Source organism: Schistocerca gregaria, unplaced genomic scaffold (genome assembly GCF_023897955.1).
Source record: "Schistocerca gregaria isolate iqSchGreg1 unplaced genomic scaffold, iqSchGreg1.2 ptg001369l, whole genome shotgun sequence".
In the NCBI taxonomy this organism is placed as follows: domain Eukaryota; kingdom Metazoa; phylum Arthropoda; class Insecta; order Orthoptera; family Acrididae; genus Schistocerca; species Schistocerca gregaria.
In genome coordinates this window covers 121613-137456 of record NW_026062674.1, presented here as the reverse complement: position 1 = coordinate 137456, position 15844 = coordinate 121613, and the positions used below count along the sequence as shown (strand labels likewise).

At 52.0% G+C, this 15844-nt stretch overlaps 19 non-coding genes across 19 annotated transcripts; all 19 read right to left on the bottom strand.

Annotated features, from left to right (window-relative positions):
- Nucleotides 1–343: 343 nt before the first annotated feature.
- On the bottom strand, nt 344–415 carry Trnae-cuc (transfer RNA glutamic acid (anticodon CUC)). Its single transcript has one exon. It is a non-coding gene; the product is annotated as a tRNA-Glu (tRNA).
- Nucleotides 416–859: 444 nt separating this feature from the next.
- Nucleotides 860–941, bottom strand: Trnal-uag (transfer RNA leucine (anticodon UAG)). Its single transcript has one exon. It is a non-coding gene; the product is annotated as a tRNA-Leu (tRNA).
- Nucleotides 942–1531: 590 nt separating this feature from the next.
- On the bottom strand, nt 1532–1603 carry Trnah-gug (transfer RNA histidin (anticodon GUG)). Its single transcript has one exon. It is a non-coding gene; the product is annotated as a tRNA-His (tRNA).
- Nucleotides 1604–1977: 374 nt separating this feature from the next.
- On the bottom strand, nt 1978–2049 carry Trnae-cuc (transfer RNA glutamic acid (anticodon CUC)). Its single transcript has one exon. It is a non-coding gene; the product is annotated as a tRNA-Glu (tRNA).
- A 444-nt stretch (nt 2050–2493) lies between these two features.
- Nucleotides 2494–2575, bottom strand: Trnal-uag (transfer RNA leucine (anticodon UAG)). The gene has a single exon. It is a non-coding gene; the product is annotated as a tRNA-Leu (tRNA).
- Nucleotides 2576–3165: 590 nt separating this feature from the next.
- Trnah-gug (transfer RNA histidin (anticodon GUG)) lies at nt 3166–3237 on the bottom strand. The gene has a single exon. It is a non-coding gene; the product is annotated as a tRNA-His (tRNA).
- Nucleotides 3238–3611: 374 nt separating this feature from the next.
- On the bottom strand, nt 3612–3683 carry Trnae-cuc (transfer RNA glutamic acid (anticodon CUC)). The gene has a single exon. It is a non-coding gene; the product is annotated as a tRNA-Glu (tRNA).
- A 444-nt stretch (nt 3684–4127) lies between these two features.
- Nucleotides 4128–4209, bottom strand: Trnal-uag (transfer RNA leucine (anticodon UAG)). The gene has a single exon. It is a non-coding gene; the product is annotated as a tRNA-Leu (tRNA).
- A 590-nt stretch (nt 4210–4799) lies between these two features.
- Nucleotides 4800–4871, bottom strand: Trnah-gug (transfer RNA histidin (anticodon GUG)). Its single transcript has one exon. It is a non-coding gene; the product is annotated as a tRNA-His (tRNA).
- A 374-nt stretch (nt 4872–5245) lies between these two features.
- Trnae-cuc (transfer RNA glutamic acid (anticodon CUC)) lies at nt 5246–5317 on the bottom strand. Its single transcript has one exon. It is a non-coding gene; the product is annotated as a tRNA-Glu (tRNA).
- A 444-nt stretch (nt 5318–5761) lies between these two features.
- On the bottom strand, nt 5762–5843 carry Trnal-uag (transfer RNA leucine (anticodon UAG)). Its single transcript has one exon. It is a non-coding gene; the product is annotated as a tRNA-Leu (tRNA).
- Nucleotides 5844–6435: 592 nt separating this feature from the next.
- On the bottom strand, nt 6436–6507 carry Trnah-gug (transfer RNA histidin (anticodon GUG)). The gene has a single exon. It is a non-coding gene; the product is annotated as a tRNA-His (tRNA).
- A 374-nt stretch (nt 6508–6881) lies between these two features.
- On the bottom strand, nt 6882–6953 carry Trnae-cuc (transfer RNA glutamic acid (anticodon CUC)). Its single transcript has one exon. It is a non-coding gene; the product is annotated as a tRNA-Glu (tRNA).
- A 444-nt stretch (nt 6954–7397) lies between these two features.
- Nucleotides 7398–7479, bottom strand: Trnal-uag (transfer RNA leucine (anticodon UAG)). The gene has a single exon. It is a non-coding gene; the product is annotated as a tRNA-Leu (tRNA).
- Nucleotides 7480–8069: 590 nt separating this feature from the next.
- Trnah-gug (transfer RNA histidin (anticodon GUG)) lies at nt 8070–8141 on the bottom strand. Its single transcript has one exon. It is a non-coding gene; the product is annotated as a tRNA-His (tRNA).
- A 374-nt stretch (nt 8142–8515) lies between these two features.
- On the bottom strand, nt 8516–8587 carry Trnae-cuc (transfer RNA glutamic acid (anticodon CUC)). The gene has a single exon. It is a non-coding gene; the product is annotated as a tRNA-Glu (tRNA).
- Nucleotides 8588–9031: 444 nt separating this feature from the next.
- Trnal-uag (transfer RNA leucine (anticodon UAG)) lies at nt 9032–9113 on the bottom strand. Its single transcript has one exon. It is a non-coding gene; the product is annotated as a tRNA-Leu (tRNA).
- Nucleotides 9114–9703: 590 nt separating this feature from the next.
- Trnah-gug (transfer RNA histidin (anticodon GUG)) lies at nt 9704–9775 on the bottom strand. The gene has a single exon. It is a non-coding gene; the product is annotated as a tRNA-His (tRNA).
- A 374-nt stretch (nt 9776–10149) lies between these two features.
- On the bottom strand, nt 10150–10221 carry Trnae-cuc (transfer RNA glutamic acid (anticodon CUC)). Its single transcript has one exon. It is a non-coding gene; the product is annotated as a tRNA-Glu (tRNA).
- Between the last annotated feature and the right edge of the window lie 5623 nt (nt 10222–15844).

The window sequence follows — 15844 nt, the reverse complement described above, 5'->3', positions numbered from 1 at the left end:
AGTGCAAGTGGCGATACACAGCAAAGCCTAGGCCAAGGTGGACGCCACAGCAGTGTCAGACACGGTCTCCATCACGTGTATACGAGTAAATGAACGTGCCTGCGCTGTCAGGACACTAACTAGAGTGGTTAGCTACATTCACCTCCCTGGCAGTGTCTTGCAGTCCTCCAAGCCTCTTGACTATGGGTATGTGGCTCGATAACAAGTGAATAGACGCCGCATCTCTCTCGCCGTCAGGTGTAGCCGCGAATCATACTTAACGCAGCTTTGTGCACGCGTCAGCGTAGCGTCAGTCGAGCAAAGTCGGGACAAGTCGCATAAGAGGAGCAACAAAAACTCACGTTTCCGGTACCGGGAATCGAACCCGGGCCTCCTGGGTGAGAGCCAGGTATCCTAGCCACTAGACTACACCGGATTACGACGCCAGTGCTCTTCCTGCGAACGCAGCAACCAGCCACGATTAACTGACGACAACTGTAAGAAATACACTCTTTCACGTTATAGAACGGCATCCTCTGGACGCATTTCATGGAGACGAACGCCAGCAGTGACGAGAGCAAAAGGCGCCTACAAATCCTGTCGTTGCTCCACGTACTGTTCTACGACAATTCACGAAGCAGACGCTCACGCCTTGTTGTGCTGTTTCCTTTGCGGGCAATGGGTGCAGCTGTCTTCGACGCAGGAAACATTACACGTTTAGCAGCTGTGGGGTTGGAACCCACGCCTCCGAAGTGACTGGTGCCTAAAACCAGCGCCTTAGACCGCTCGGCCACTCTACCTACACAACACGCGCGACACAGGAGCTGCGTCCTAGCCCACGACAACACACAGCAACGGCACAAAAATGAGACGTCAAAATTGGCAACGGTGGGATTCGAACCCACGCCTCCGAAGAGACTGGTGCCTAAAACCAGCGCCTTAGACCGCTCGGCCACGTTACCGTTATAGCGCCGACGACAATACGTTTCCTTTGTACTACAAAGATCACTTCGAAATGGAAATATCTCGGCAATCGCTGTAACATGTATTTCCTCTGCTCTCCCATTGGAAGCGTCTCTTTAGGCCATCCACAACAAGAAAATGCCGTGCCCGCCGTGTGGTAGCGGCGCCACTTGTCTGAAGCTGTCGTAGTTAAGGCGACAGCATCAAGAGACGTTTTCGTGCCGTGACCAGGTTTCGAACGCACGCGTCCGAAGAGACTGGTGCCTAAAACAAGCGCCTTAGATCGCTCGGCCACGCTACCTGCGCTACCTTCGGCCCCAGTGTTCCTAGCATTTGTAGAAACGGTGCACGCCACAGCTTCCTGCTCCGCTGTTCATCCAATCCGTCGCACCTCAAACAACTGCCCTTTTCGACTACAGAGAGCAGCGGACGTCTGCGCCTCACGGCCGCCGGCATTACGTGTTGGCGATGAAGTGGTAGTACAAACTGCGGACTGCGGAACACGAGTGAAAAATCAAGAAAGCACTGTGATTTCGAGTACTCGTGCACTATCGTCACTGCAACGGTAGCAAGGCAAAACTTTCAAAATTGCCGTGACCAGGATTCGAACCTGGGTTATTGCGGCCACAACGCAATGTCCTAACCACTAGACGATCACGGCCACGCACGCGCCCACGGAGGCAGCTGGCTGGAGTGCAAGTGGCGATACACAGCAAAGCCTAGGCCAAGGTGGACGCCACAGCAGTGTCAGACACGGTCTCCATCACGTGTATACGAGTAAATGAACGTGCCTGCGCTGTCAGGACACTAACTAGAGTGGTTAGCTACATTCACCTCCCTGGCAGTGTCTTGCAGTCCTCCAAGCCTCTTGACTATGGGTATGTGGCTCGATAACAAGTGAATAGACGCCGCATCTCTCTCGCCGTCAGGTGTAGCCGCGAATCATACTTAACGCAGCTTTGTGCACGCGTCAGCGTAGCGTCAGTCGAGCAAAGTCGGGACAAGTCGCATAAGAGGAGCAACAAAAACTCACGTTTCCGGTACCGGGAATCGAACCCGGGCCTCCTGGGTGAGAGCCAGGTATCCTAGCCACTAGACTACACCGGATTACGACGCCAGTGCTCTTCCTGCGAACGCAGCAACCAGCCACGATTAACTGACGACAACTGTAAGAAATACACTCTTTCACGTTATAGAACGGCATCCTCTGGACGCATTTCATGGAGACGAACGCCAGCAGTGACGAGAGCAAAAGGCGCCTACAAATCCTGTCGTTGCTCCACGTGCTGTTCTACGACAATTCACGAAGCAGACGCTCACGCCTTGTTGTGCTGTTTCCTTTGCGGGCAATGGGTGCAGCTGTCTTCGACGCAGGAAACATTACACGTTTAGCAGCTGTGGGGTTGGAACCCACGCCTCCGAAGTGACTGGTGCCTAAAACCAGCGCCTTAGACCGCTCGGCCACTCTACCTACACAACACGCGCGACACAGGAGCTGCGTCCTAGCCCACGACAACACACAGCAACGGCACAAAAATGAGACGTCAAAATTGGCAACGGTGGGATTCGAACCCACGCCTCCGAAGAGACTGGTGCCTAAAACCAGCGCCTTAGACCGCTCGGCCACGTTACCGTTATAGCGCCGACGACAATACGTTTCCTTTGTACTACAAAGATCACTTCGAAATGGAAATATCTCGGCAATCGCTGTAACATGTATTTCCTCTGCTCTCCCATTGGAAGCGTCTCTTTAGGCCATCCACAACAAGAAAATGCCGTGCCCGCCGTGTGGTAGCGGCGCCACTTGTCTGAAGCTGTCGTAGTTAAGGCGACAGCATCAAGAGACGTTTTCGTGCCGTGACCAGGTTTCGAACGCACGCGTCCGAAGAGACTGGTGCCTAAAACAAGCGCCTTAGATCGCTCGGCCACGCTACCTGCGCTACCTTCGGCCCCAGTGTTCCTAGCATTTGTAGAAACGGTGCACGCCACAGCTTCCTGCTCCGCTGTTCATCCAATCCGTCGCACCTCAAACAACTGCCCTTTTCGACTACAGAGAGCAGCGGACGTCTGCGCCTCACGGCCGCCGGCATTACGTGTTGGCGATGAAGTGGTAGTACAAACTGCGGACTGCGGAACACGAGTGAAAAATCAAGAAAGCACTGTGATTTCGAGTACTCGTGCACTATCGTCACTGCAACGGTAGCAAGGCAAAACTTTCAAAATTGCCGTGACCAGGATTCGAACCTGGGTTATTGCGGCCACAACGCAATGTCCTAACCACTAGACGATCACGGCCACGCACGCGCCCACGGAGGCAGCTGGCTGGAGTGCAAGTGGCGATACACAGCAAAGCCTAGGCCAAGGTGGACGCCACAGCAGTGTCAGACACGGTCTCCATCACGTGTATACGAGTAAATGAACGTGCCTGCGCTGTCAGGACACTAACTAGAGTGGTTAGCTACATTCACCTCCCTGGCAGTGTCTTGCAGTCCTCCAAGCCTCTTGACTATGGGTATGTGGCTCGATAACAAGTGAATAGACGCCGCATCTCTCTCGCCGTCAGGTGTAGCCGCGAATCATACTTAACGCAGCTTTGTGCACGCGTCAGCGTAGCGTCAGTCGAGCAAAGTCGGGACAAGTCGCATAAGAGGAGCAACAAAAACTCACGTTTCCGGTACCGGGAATCGAACCCGGGCCTCCTGGGTGAGAGCCAGGTATCCTAGCCACTAGACTACACCGGATTACGACGCCAGTGCTCTTCCTGCGAACGCAGCAACCAGCCACGATTAACTGACGACAACTGTAAGAAATACACTCTTTCACGTTATAGAACGGCATCCTCTGGACGCATTTCATGGAGACGAACGCCAGCAGTGACGAGAGCAAAAGGCGCCTACAAATCCTGTCGTTGCTCCACGTACTGTTCTACGACAATTCACGAAGCAGACGCTCACGCCTTGTTGTGCTGTTTCCTTTGCGGGCAATGGGTGCAGCTGTCTTCGACGCAGGAAACATTACACGTTTAGCAGCTGTGGGGTTGGAACCCACGCCTCCGAAGTGACTGGTGCCTAAAACCAGCGCCTTAGACCGCTCGGCCACTCTACCTACACAACACGCGCGACACAGGAGCTGCGTCCTAGCCCACGACAACACACAGCAACGGCACAAAAATGAGACGTCAAAATTGGCAACGGTGGGATTCGAACCCACGCCTCCGAAGAGACTGGTGCCTAAAACCAGCGCCTTAGACCGCTCGGCCACGTTACCGTTATAGCGCCGACGACAATACGTTTCCTTTGTACTACAAAGATCACTTCGAAATGGAAATATCTCGGCAATCGCTGTAACATGTATTTCCTCTGCTCTCCCATTGGAAGCGTCTCTTTAGGCCATCCACAACAAGAAAATGCCGTGCCCGCCGTGTGGTAGCGGCGCCACTTGTCTGAAGCTGTCGTAGTTAAGGCGACAGCATCAAGAGACGTTTTCGTGCCGTGACCAGGTTTCGAACGCACGCGTCCGAAGAGACTGGTGCCTAAAACAAGCGCCTTAGATCGCTCGGCCACGCTACCTGCGCTACCTTCGGCCCCAGTGTTCCTAGCATTTGTAGAAACGGTGCACGCCACAGCTTCCTGCTCCGCTGTTCATCCAATCCGTCGCACCTCAAACAACTGCCCTTTTCGACTACAGAGAGCAGCGGACGTCTGCGCCTCACGGCCGCCGGCATTACGTGTTGGCGATGAAGTGGTAGTACAAACTGCGGACTGCGGAACACGAGTGAAAAATCAAGAAAGCACTGTGATTTCGAGTACTCGTGCACTATCGTCACTGCAACGGTAGCAAGGCAAAACTTTCAAAATTGCCGTGACCAGGATTCGAACCTGGGTTATTGCGGCCACAACGCAATGTCCTAACCACTAGACGATCACGGCCACGCACGCGCCCACGGAGGCAGCTGGCTGGAGTGCAAGTGGCGATACACAGCAAAGCCTAGGCCAAGGTGGACGCCACAGCAGTGTCAGACACGGTCTCCATCACGTGTATACGAGTAAATGAACGTGCCTGCGCTGTCAGGACACTAACTAGAGTGGTTAGCTACATTCACCTCCCTGGCAGTGTCTTGCAGTCCTCCAAGCCTCTTGACTATGGGTATGTGGCTCGATAACAAGTGAATAGACGCCGCATCTCTCTCGCCGTCAGGTGTAGCCGCGAATCATACTTAACGCAGCTTTGTGCACGCGTCAGCGTAGCGTCAGTCGAGCAAAGTCGGGACAAGTCGCATAAGAGGAGCAACAAAAACTCACGTTTCCGGTACCGGGAATCGAACCCGGGCCTCCTGGGTGAGAGCCAGGTATCCTAGCCACTAGACTACACCGGATTACGACGCCAGTGCTCTTCCTGCGAACGCAGCAACCAGCCACGATTAACTGACGACAACTGTAAGAAATACACTCTTTCACGTTATAGAACGGCATCCTCTGGACGCATTTCATGGAGACGAACGCCAGCAGTGACGAGAGCAAAAGGCGCCTACAAATCCTGTCGTTGCTCCACGTGCTGTTCTACGACAATTCACGAAGCAGACGCTCACGCCTTGTTGTGCTGTTTCCTTTGCGGGCAATGGGTGCAGCTGTCTTCGACGCAGGAAACATTACACGTTTAGCAGCTGTGGGGTTGGAACCCACGCCTCCGAAGTGACTGGTGCCTAAAACCAGCGCCTTAGACCGCTCGGCCACTCTACCTACACAACACGCGCGACACAGGAGCTGCGTCCTAGCCCACGACAACACACAGCAACGGCACAAAAATGAGACGTCAAAATTGGCAACGGTGGGATTCGAACCCACGCCTCCGAAGAGACTGGTGCCTAAAACCAGCGCCTTAGACCGCTCGGCCACGTTACCGTTATAGCGCCGACGACAATACGTTTCCTTTGTACTACAAAGATCACTTCGAAATGGAAATATCTCGGCAATCGCTGTAACATGTATTTCCTCTGCTCTCCCATTGGAAGCGTCTCTTTAGGCCATCCACAACAAGAAAATGCCGTGCCCGCCGTGTGGTAGCGGCGCCACTTGTCTGAAGCTGTCGTAGTTAAGGCGACAGCATCAAAAGAGACGTTTTCGTGCCGTGACCAGGTTTCGAACGCACGCGTCCGAAGAGACTGGTGCCTAAAACAAGCGCCTTAGATCGCTCGGCCACGCTACCTGCGCTACCTTCGGCCCCAGTGTTCCTAGCATTTGTAGAAACGGTGCACGCCACAGCTTCCTGCTCCGCTGTTCATCCAATCCGTCGCACCTCAAACAACTGCCCTTTTCGACTACAGAGAGCAGCGGACGTCTGCGCCTCACGGCCGCCGGCATTACGTGTTGGCGATGAAGTGGTAGTACAAACTGCGGACTGCGGAACACGAGTGAAAAATCAAGAAAGCACTGTGATTTCGAGTACTCGTGCACTATCGTCACTGCAACGGTAGCAAGGCAAAACTTTCAAAATTGCCGTGACCAGGATTCGAACCTGGGTTATTGCGGCCACAACGCAATGTCCTAACCACTAGACGATCACGGCCACGCACGCGCCCACGGAGGCAGCTGGCTGGAGTGCAAGTGGCGATACACAGCAAAGCCTAGGCCAAGGTGGACGCCACAGCAGTGTCAGACACGGTCTCCATCACGTGTATACGAGTAAATGAACGTGCCTGCGCTGTCAGGACACTAACTAGAGTGGTTAGCTACATTCACCTCCCTGGCAGTGTCTTGCAGTCCTCCAAGCCTCTTGACTATGGGTATGTGGCTCGATAACAAGTGAATAGACGCCGCATCTCTCTCGCCGTCAGGTGTAGCCGCGAATCATACTTAACGCAGCTTTGTGCACGCGTCAGCGTAGCGTCAGTCGAGCAAAGTCGGGACAAGTCGCATAAGAGGAGCAACAAAAACTCACGTTTCCGGTACCGGGAATCGAACCCGGGCCTCCTGGGTGAGAGCCAGGTATCCTAGCCACTAGACTACACCGGATTACGACGCCAGTGCTCTTCCTGCGAACGCAGCAACCAGCCACGATTAACTGACGACAACTGTAAGAAATACACTCTTTCACGTTATAGAACGGCATCCTCTGGACGCATTTCATGGAGACGAACGCCAGCAGTGACGAGAGCAAAAGGCGCCTACAAATCCTGTCGTTGCTCCACGTACTGTTCTACGACAATTCACGAAGCAGACGCTCACGCCTTGTTGTGCTGTTTCCTTTGCGGGCAATGGGTGCAGCTGTCTTCGACGCAGGAAACATTACACGTTTAGCAGCTGTGGGGTTGGAACCCACGCCTCCGAAGTGACTGGTGCCTAAAACCAGCGCCTTAGACCGCTCGGCCACTCTACCTACACAACACGCGCGACACAGGAGCTGCGTCCTAGCCCACGACAACACACAGCAACGGCACAAAAATGAGACGTCAAAATTGGCAACGGTGGGATTCGAACCCACGCCTCCGAAGAGACTGGTGCCTAAAACCAGCGCCTTAGACCGCTCGGCCACGTTACCGTTATAGCGCCGACGACAATACGTTTCCTTTGTACTACAAAGATCACTTCGAAATGGAAATATCTCGGCAATCGCTGTAACATGTATTTCCTCTGCTCTCCCATTGGAAGCGTCTCTTTAGGCCATCCACAACAAGAAAATGCCGTGCCCGCCGTGTGGTAGCGGCGCCACTTGTCTGAAGCTGTCGTAGTTAAGGCGACAGCATCAAGAGACGTTTTCGTGCCGTGACCAGGTTTCGAACGCACGCGTCCGAAGAGACTGGTGCCTAAAACAAGCGCCTTAGATCGCTCGGCCACGCTACCTGCGCTACCTTCGGCCCCAGTGTTCCTAGCATTTGTAGAAACGGTGCACGCCACAGCTTCCTGCTCCGCTGTTCATCCAATCCGTCGCACCTCAAACAACTGCCCTTTTCGACTACAGAGAGCAGCGGACGTCTGCGCCTCACGGCCGCCGGCATTACGTGTTGGCGATGAAGTGGTAGTACAAACTGCGGACTGCGGAACACGAGTGAAAAATCAAGAAAGCACTGTGATTTCGAGTACTCGTGCACTATCGTCACTGCAACGGTAGCAAGGCAAAACTTTCAAAATTGCCGTGACCAGGATTCGAACCTGGGTTATTGCGGCCACAACGCAATGTCCTAACCACTAGACGATCACGGCCACGCACGCGCCCACGGAGGCAGCTGGCTGGAGTGCAAGTGGCGATACACAGCAAAGCCTAGGCCAAGGTGGACGCCACAGCAGTGTCAGACACGGTCTCCATCACGTGTATACGAGTAAATGAACGTGCCTGCGCTGTCAGGACACTAACTAGAGTGGTTAGCTACATTCACCTCCCTGGCAGTGTCTTGCAGTCCTCCAAGCCTCTTGACTATGGGTATGTGGCTCGATAACAAGTGAATAGACGCCGCATCTCTCTCGCCGTCAGGTGTAGCCGCGAATCATACTTAACGCAGCTTTGTGCACGCGTCAGCGTAGCGTCAGTCGAGCAAAGTCGGGACAAGTCGCATAAGAGGAGCAACAAAAACTCACGTTTCCGGTACCGGGAATCGAACCCGGGCCTCCTGGGTGAGAGCCAGGTATCCTAGCCACTAGACTACACCGGATTACGACGCCAGTGCTCTTCCTGCGAACGCAGCAACCAGCCACGATTAACTGACGACAACTGTAAGAAATACACTCTTTCACGTTATAGAACGGCATCCTCTGGACGCATTTCATGGAGACGAACGCCAGCAGTGACGAGAGCAAAAGGCGCCTACAAATCCTGTCGTTGCTCCACGTGCTGTTCTACGACAATTCACGAAGCAGACGCTCACGCCTTGTTGTGCTGTTTCCTTTGCGGGCAATGGGTGCAGCTGTCTTCGACGCAGGAAACATTACACGTTTAGCAGCTGTGGGGTTGGAACCCACGCCTCCGAAGTGACTGGTGCCTAAAACCAGCGCCTTAGACCGCTCGGCCACTCTACCTACACAACACGCGCGACACAGGAGCTGCGTCCTAGCCCACGACAACACACAGCAACGGCACAAAAATGAGACGTCAAAATTGGCAACGGTGGGATTCGAACCCACGCCTCCGAAGAGACTGGTGCCTAAAACCAGCGCCTTAGACCGCTCGGCCACGTTACCGTTATAGCGCCGACGACAATACGTTTCCTTTGTACTACAAAGATCACTTCGAAATGGAAATATCTCGGCAATCGCTGTAACATGTATTTCCTCTGCTCTCCCATTGGAAGCGTCTCTTTAGGCCATCCACAACAAGAAAATGCCGTGCCCGCCGTGTGGTAGCGGCGCCACTTGTCTGAAGCTGTCGTAGTTAAGGCGACAGCATCAAGAGACGTTTTCGTGCCGTGACCAGGTTTCGAACGCACGCGTCCGAAGAGACTGGTGCCTAAAACAAGCGCCTTAGATCGCTCGGCCACGCTACCTGCGCTACCTTCGGCCCCAGTGTTCCTAGCATTTGTAGAAACGGTGCACGCCACAGCTTCCTGCTCCGCTGTTCATCCAATCCGTCGCACCTCAAACAACTGCCCTTTTCGACTACAGAGAGCAGCGGACGTCTGCGCCTCACGGCCGCCGGCATTACGTGTTGGCGATGAAGTGGTAGTACAAACTGCGGACTGCGGAACACGAGTGAAAAATCAAGAAAGCACTGTGATTTCGAGTACTCGTGCACTATCGTCACTGCAACGGTAGCAAGGCAAAACTTTCAAAATTGCCGTGACCAGGATTCGAACCTGGGTTATTGCGGCCACAACGCAATGTCCTAACCACTAGACGATCACGGCCACGCACTCGCCCACGGAGGCAGCTGGCTGGAGTGCAAGTGGCGATACACAGCAAAGCCTAGGCCAAGGTGGACGCCACAGCAGTGTCAGACACGGTCTCCATCACGTGTATACGAGTAAATGAACGTGCCTGCGCTGTCAGGACACTAACTAGAGTGGTTAGCTACATTCACCTCCCTGGCAGTGTCTTGCAGTCCTCCAAGCCTCTTGACTATGGGTATGTGGCTCGATAACAAGTGAATAGACGCCGCATCTCTCTCGCCGTCAGGTGTAGCCGCGAATCATACTTAACGCAGCTTTGTGCACGCGTCAGCGTAGCGTCAGTCGAGCAAAGTCGGGACAAGTCGCATAAGAGGAGCAACAAAAACTCACGTTTCCGGTACCGGGAATCGAACCCGGGCCTCCTGGGTGAGAGCCAGGTATCCTAGCCACTAGACTACACCGGATTACGACGCCAGTGCTCTTCCTGCGAACGCAGCAACCAGCCACGATTAACTGACGACAACTGTAAGAAATACACTCTTTCACGTTATAGAACGGCATCCTCTGGACGCATTTCATGGAGACGAACGCCAGCAGTGACGAGAGCAAAAGGCGCCTACAAATCCTGTCGTTGCTCCACGTACTGTTCTACGACAATTCACGAAGCAGACGCTCACGCCTTGTTGTGCTGTTTCCTTTGCGGGCAATGGGTGCAGCTGTCTTCGACGCAGGAAACATTACACGTTTAGCAGCTGTGGGGTTGGAACCCACGCCTCCGAAGTGACTGGTGCCTAAAACCAGCGCCTTAGACCGCTCGGCCACTCTACCTACACAACACGCGCGACACAGGAGCTGCGTCCTAGCCCACGACAACACACAGCAACGGCACAAAAATGAGACGTCAAAATTGGCAACTTTTTTTTTTTTTATTTTCGTTTTTTTTATTTATTTTTTTTTTTATTTTTTTTTTTTTTTTTTGTTTTTTTATTAATTTTTTTGGGCCTCCCATCTCCCCTTATAGCCCGTCCTTTCGCTCTCCAAGTAACGCCTTCGTCCTTCGTCGGCGAGCTTCTCAGCTATAGTTAGTGCTGTTGCCAGATGTAACTTAAACGAAAACGAACGTTGACCAAAGCAAAATGAAAAGTAAGCCTCCTTCCTCTGAGGCATTGTTGGTGAAAGGGTTAACGGAAAGGTGTGGATCTTCACGGAAATCAGAGTAAACATGCGATTGCTTCGTGAAGTGGAAAATAAAGAACAATATTACTTTCGGAAATCAGTCAAAGAAAAGTCCAGTCAGCACACAAAGCAAAACGCCATTCAGCAACGGAGAAGGCATTATCACGGACGTACTCCGTGGACAAAAGAAAAAGGAAAAAAAAAGGAGGTGCGATTATCACTCTTAATAAACAAGAAAGAAAAGAAAACAATGCAATTCAATTAGGAAAATCACACCATCAATCCCGACGAAAGTAAAAGTAAGTAAAACACAATGAAATGTCCACAAAAAAGGGAACACTTTCATGCAAACGCTTCTTCGCGGTAACACGATCCCAAACCATAACAGGGCAGAGTGGAAAACAAGAGGAAAATAAAGAAAGGAAAACAAAAATCCTCGCAATACACCATATACGAGGCAATTCCCAAGGGAGAAATGTCTCCCGATTACGTTATATTTTTCGTTCCTGATACCGAATATACATGCATCGCTAAACGAATTCTCTCACTATCACGTCACAGTTTTAAACTGGAAAGTGGTAAATTAATTAAGTCGACATCGTAAGTAGCAAAAGCATGCGCCAAAGCGACATGCAAAAAATTTGCAAAAGTCATAACATAATCAGTACGAACACGGTACTTACCGTGCTCAGTCCATAAGTAGGTGAGAAAATCCAAACGATCCGTCAGTTTGAGACAAAAGAGTGAATAAATTGTATGGCCGAGTAACCAGATCGTGGCATTGCGTTTGGTGGATGGAAACGCCTTACACTGAGGTACGATTGCATCTGCCACTGTCACCTGCGCTGTAGACACCCTGTTGACGAGACGAACCATATCCCGAGCAGTGTCCCACACAGCACGGAACCGACGGCACACGAAACGATGTTCAATGGTATCGTCGACATGGCATTCTTCGCATGCAGGGGACGGACTCAGATGAATAGAGTGCAGTTTAGCATTTGTAGGAATCGTGCCATTGACAACTCTATACCACGACGCTCTGACAGGTGCAGGAAGCACCGGGGAGGTGATGTTGCGCCAAACTGTACGCCAGTCAGTGTGCGGCAGGCGGTACTCCCACTTGTTTCTGGCCGGTAATCCCCGCAGAGCACGAACAATGTCGCCCACACGGCCCCCGCTGGAGCCACTATGCGCAAGATAGCTGCTGTTAAAATAAAAACGCCGCACGTAATTCAGCGCAAAGGGTATGTGGCTGACAGAGACCGGAGCAACCACGGAAGGTGGGCGGTATTGGGTGAACAACCTGACCGTGGCACTGCTGGTGCCTTTCTCCAATACGGCCGTAGTCCGTTTGAGGAGGAGCGCCGCGCATTTGGCGGAAAAATCCACCAGACCGAGTCCCCCATCGGCTGGATGTAAGGTGCAGGTGGCTAACGAAACTTTGAAAATGTCCCCTTTCCAAAGGAGCCAGTAGACGGCCTGTTTAATAGCGCGATCTAGAAGCTTAGGAACCGGGAGAACCTGTGCTAAATACCACGCTCTAGCTAAGATGGTAGTGTTAATGAGATGCACCTTGTCATGGAGCGCCAAATGCCGGGCCGCATGAATTTTAACAACCGCCCTAATTGTGTGTAAGACAGGACGCCAATTCAGAGCCTCCATGCGCTGAGGATTATCAGACAAAATAACCCCCAGGACTTTGTGCTGCTGCACAACACTGAACCAATTTCGACGCACATGGCTCATGCGTGGAGTAAGAGGCAGCAAAACCGTCTTGTGAACATTCACAACGGCCCCCGTCGCCTTCTCAAACAGCCGGAGAACAGAGTACAGGGTATCTACATCGGCCGGCCGACCCAAGAACACCCCAAGATCGTCGGCATAAGCCCGACAAGTGAGGCGATCTTCCCCAAGTTGGATCCCGGGACACTCGCGGCAGATAGACCGCAGCAGCGGGTCGAGCGCCAAAGCGTAAAGTGTCATTGACAACGGGCAACCCTGTCTGACCGAGCGAGTTAGACGTATAGGCTGACTGAGGGACCCATTGACTATGACACTCGACGTGGCATTGCGCAAAAAACCCTGAACCGTGTGGGTAAACTTACGGCCAAAGCCCATTGCAACCATGACACGCCGCAAATAGGCATGGCCAACCCTGTCAAACGCATTCTGGAAATCGATCAACATAATGGCTGCCGACCGAACTCTGTTGCCGCGTACAAAACCGATACAGTCCCTATAGGCCAGAACGGCGTCAAAAATATTCCTGTCACGCACAGCACACGTCTGATGTTCACAGAGAACGCGCGGCATGACTTGCCGCAGTCTGTGCGCGACGCACCTCGCCATGATCTTATAGTCCGCGTTTAACAGAGTGATCGGTCGAACAGCGTGGATATTCGGCGTCGCTTTCGATTTTGGAATGAGCGTGATGCATCCCGCTGCAAATTCCGTTGGTAGAGGAGCACCATTAAGAATTTCATTCGCGATACCGGTTAACGTATCGCGTAAAAGGTTAAAAAACTGCAAATAAAATTCAGCGGGAATGCCGTCCATTCCGGGAGATTTCCCCCTAGGACTTCGCTTGACAGCTTCGTGCAATTCGTCGGACGTAAAAGCCTCATTAAGATGGACACGGTCTGTGCGACGTAAAACATTAGGAATCTCCTGTAAAAGACGACGCAGCGCAGCGGGTTCGACATCAACGTCCCGAAAGAGAGACTCAAAATGTGCGTGGATTTCCCTCTCAATCGTCACCCTGTCGGAAGTCTTTGTTCCATCCCGAGTGACCCACGCATTAAAGGCCAATCGTTCGCGCATCTTCCGCTCTCTGTTAAGATGATATATAGAGAGCGGCTCCCCGTCCACGGCACCCACAGGTTGGCTCCGAGTAACCGGCCCCCTACCCTTTCGCCGCAGATCGGTCAAAAGTTCGGCCTGAAATTGTTTGAAAATAGGAAGAAGATGCGGCTGGGCCGTAACTTGGCGGGCGAGATCCTTCAAACAGCTCTGATAAAACTGTGACGTCGAGCGACGCCAGTGCGCTGCGTCTCGGCTAAAATTAATTAAAAAGGTCCGGACTGCAGGTTTGGCAGTGCCAACCCACCACCCGAGAACGCTACTGTCACCGGGTTTAGCCTGCAAAAGTTTGTTCCACATATCAGTGAAGCACTGCTGAAAATGAGAGTCGGCCAGCAGGCTGCAGTTAAACTTCCATAGATTTCTGCGATAGGAAGGCCTAAAAAATGGAAGCGAAAGTTCACAAAAATAACTGCAGTGATCTGAAAAAATAACCGGCCTGACCTCAGATCGAGCCACCGGGGCCGCAAGTGACGATGACACATAGATCCGATCAAGTCGGCTGTGTCCCTGTGGATAAAAATAGGTATATTGGGTTTCAACCGGCTGGAGCATGCGCCACGTGTCCTGCAGATTAAAACTTGTGAGAAGCGTGTGGAGTTCCTGACACTTGTTGGGGCGCGGCTCCTGATCGCGGTCATCGGTGACCGCATTAAAATCACCGCCGAGAATTAAATGAGAGGAATTCCGGTGCAAAACCTCACACAGCTCCTGACTATAAAAGAACCGCCGCGCCGCGTAGTCGCTACCGGAAGGAGCATAAACATCAACAAACGTGACGCCTTCAATAGTGCACGCAATAGCGCGGCCAGTAGGGAGACACTCGATATTAGTGACATTGAGCCCGGGGCAGACTAAAATAGCTGTACCGGTGACATTGTCTGACACCACATTATCCACAATAACGTAGTCACTCAGATCGGTTAAAAGCAGGAGAGCCTCACGTGTCACTTCTTGCAAAAAGGCGACATAGCAACGGGTTTCAAATAAAAGAGTTTTTAAGGCAAGGACTTTATGAGGACTACGCATTTTGTTAACATTAACAGTAAGTATACGCCACCGACGCGTGTCAGGAACCATACACAACGCAAGGAGCAACAAATACAGTGTGCACAAGAAGCGAGGCAGTATCGCTGCGAAGATAACGCGGAATGTAGACAAGATCGGCAAAAATGGCATACCGACAGGTGGCAGGTATCATACACAAATTACACACGAAAGAAGGGTCTACAATAACAGTCAAGGGCGCCCCCAAAACAAAGCAACACGTGAACATGAACGGCAAAAATGATCCACCGCAGGCTACCGAACGCCAAGCACAGCTAAAACACCAACAGATAAGAAGATACAATATACACATACAATAAGAGGTGCCCCGGCACAGCGAGGACGACGCAGTCGAGCGACAGGACCAGTAAATAAAAAACAAACCGGCGACGACGCGCACAAAGGTAAATCAAAGGCATATTGTGGCATAATGAAAGGTAGTGTGCGCTACCAAAACACGCATGCAATCAACAACAACGGTAAAAGCTATCCCCCAATATGTGAAGACTGTAGACATAGGTAAAATATCAAAAAAAATACGGACAGAGTAAAACGACATGTGCGCCGCCAATGCTGTACCATGCAGCTCGTCGGCATGAGCGATGAGACATTGCCTCCGACGGGGGGCACACACCAGACACAGCAAAGACAATAAATAACAATAAGAATGAAGAAGTAAAGAAGCGTGCACAACGGTGGAAGCATTGGCGTCACAAGGAGCACACACTGTTTCAACACAAACGACTAAAAATTCCGCCAGCGGACAATAAACACCAGACACTTTCAAAGGCTAAAACTTAGGTCCGCAAAAAAAAATTGCATGCACATGTGCCGCTAAAACAATGCAAGGAAGTGGCAAGCACAGTAAAATATGTCTGAAACGGATGTTACACATCAGACGCGCGAATAAAAAGTATACGCACTACAAAAGTGGTACAGGCACCGGTAAGACAGCACATGGTATGGAGAGGAACGGGGTAAACACACAAAAACCGCGTGTCA